Consider the following 2718-nt stretch of genomic DNA (forward strand, 5'->3'; position numbering starts at 1 on the left):
CCAATCAATTAATTATCTATAAAGCCCATTTGAAGCCCATTTTAAATCCATAATATTAACCATTAATATTATACAGGTATGTGGGCCGAACGGTTCAACCCATATAGCTTTATGTGTTAAGTGGGCTTTTAGCAGTTTTAACTGTTTAAAACTGGGCCTTTACAGGTTGGGCCGAATTAACCATTTAATTAAATATCAATCCTTAGGCTCATTAGTGGGAAAATTAGGGCTGACTTTCAGCCTTGATTAAACCCTAGATTCGGTCCAAACAGTTTGAACCAATCTTGGTTCGAATGGGTCTAGGGTTTGATCTTTAATTAAATCTTTAATTCAAGAAAATAATCTGAAATTAATTACTGATAAAAGAAAATCAAGAATCAGTCAAACAGGGCTGTTCGCACAATCCATCCTGCAAAACAGAGGTTAGATTACAGAATTCAGTTTCACAAACTACAAATCGCAGATAGCGATTCTCCCATCTGCGAAATCTTCTTCTCAGCGAAATCTCCCTTTCTGCGCCGCCATCTTCGATCCAAAATTAAAATAAATAGAAATCCTATTTCTATTAATAATTACATCAGATCGAATACCTATACATTGAGTCCACAAAAAAAAACATTATTTACAGACCAAATGTAATAAATAAATCAAGAAACTGCAAATCTTGCAGGTTCCCTGCGCAAACCAAGATTTCGATCTCCTCTTGTACGAACCGCCCATAAATCAAGAAAATCATAAAGAACAATTCTAAATAATAATCAGATTTATATAAAATAAATTTCAGATTATTCGCCCACTAATTTTGGGAACAAATTTCCCAAAACCCATATTTGCGCAAATCGGGGAGAACACCTTCTGCCCATTTGCGCAGGTTCAGATCTGAAACAAGATGGTTCAAGATTTGAACCATGGCTCTGATACCACTAAAGGGATGAGAGATCCATCCTATGGACACCCAAAGATTGCGGAATAAGGGGCGAATTTCAAAAATTTATCTCTCCCTTCAACTGGGAATCGTATTCCCTATTTAGAAAATCATATTTTCAAGGATCAATCTTGAACCATAAACTGAACCAGATCTGAACCAAAAGGAGTGGGAGAGGATTATACCTGATACGGAGAAATACTATCTCCCAATGGAGGTGTTCACGCCCAAGGAAGGATCCAAAATCTGCTCCCACTGAAGATGGCGCAGTGAAGGATGGAGCAGAATCAACAATGTTCTTAAAAAGAACTTGACCCTTCGCAAGAATGAACTGGACGGCTTGTGAGTACAGCTCCATCCAATCTTTTCCCAAAAGATTGAGATCAAGATCAAATCTTGATTGCTCCCACGAACTGGAGATCGAACTGAAGGAATGGCAATGGCAGGAAGGTGGCGGCAGGAGAGAATTCGCAGTATGCAGGAAATCTCTCAATCTCTCTTTCTTCAAAGAGAAGAATGCTATTGATCATGTATAAAAGGCTGCCGCCCCCTTCCCTTTTATAATCTCAAAGGGATCAGCTCCTAATCAGATTAGGAGTTGCTAATCCAAATCATATTTGGGTTAGAAGTCCCTTAGTGATAAGGGATAATCCTTATCTTATCTGCAGATCAGATCAGCTATCTCCTAATCTAATTAGGAGGTTTCCAGATCTAAATCTCATTTAGATCTTGGACTCTCTGAGTGGATAGGGTCTAAGCCCAATCCTTTTAGCTGACCCACTTCAGAATTCGCCCCCCTTTAAATGACTGATCAAATCAGCCTAGTTCGAAATGGGCTTAAGGCCCATTTAAAGTTATGTACTCAAAAAGCCTTCCAAACTGCTGCCCTGTTGGGCTTCCTATGGCGTGGGTGTTAGACAGTTTTGTATGCCCTTAGCTTCAATCAGAATGTTGTACTTTATGAGTTTATTGCAAATGAATAAAGATACATATTTGATTCATGTTCCCTTGGTTTGTTTCTGTGTAATACCCTTAAACTGGACACTTAATGAGACTCGTGTTAGTTTAGAATGTTCACAGCCAGTGGGTCGGTCTGGGGAGACATATCCTGACAAGGCTGACACTGTGGTGCCACCAAGTCGGTTCGGGTCTCCTGTCTTAGCTGCCAGGGTGAGACCCTAGGCACATACAGTGTAGGATTAATTGAATCTTTGAACTGGACCAGATTTCCAGTATTGCCCTGGACCTTGGAGATTGATGGGCAAAACTGGAAAGTTACACCCGACCCCTACACTCGATTATGATACTGCACTAGGTGTCGGATTGGGCTATCTTTGATGTACCAATCAGTGAGATCCTTAGCGAGGGTCAAAACCTGGGTATGTTGGGGCAGTCCAAGAATTCATCTGAGTGGGTGATCATAGTGATAGGATCCGCCCCTTTGTCCGACAAAGGTAATGATCAGGGATGCACTCTCACTGATGGAAACCAAGACTGTCGGTAGCCGATTTCAACCGTTGAGATTTGTTTTGCAAAATATATTTTATATAAGATATAAAAGTATATATATTATGGTTTCTAAAATGTTTGCAAGAAGGTTTTAATTCCCGGGATCCATATAAGTGGAGAGTGCAACACTGTTCCTTGCAGCCGAGGGAGAGGTCCCCTCTTGTCGGGCAGTGTATGATCATTATGGGCTGAGAGGTTAAGTGTAAGACCATTGAGGATAACACCAGATGGGCAAATCTTGCATCTGCCCACAGTCCCTGGGTGTTACAAGGTGGCTTGGCCCA

This window comes from Nelumbo nucifera, chromosome 1 (assembly GCF_055504915.1).
Source record: "Nelumbo nucifera cultivar China Antique chromosome 1, China Antique-T2T, whole genome shotgun sequence".
In the NCBI taxonomy this organism is placed as follows: Eukaryota; Viridiplantae; Streptophyta; class Magnoliopsida; order Proteales; family Nelumbonaceae; genus Nelumbo; species Nelumbo nucifera.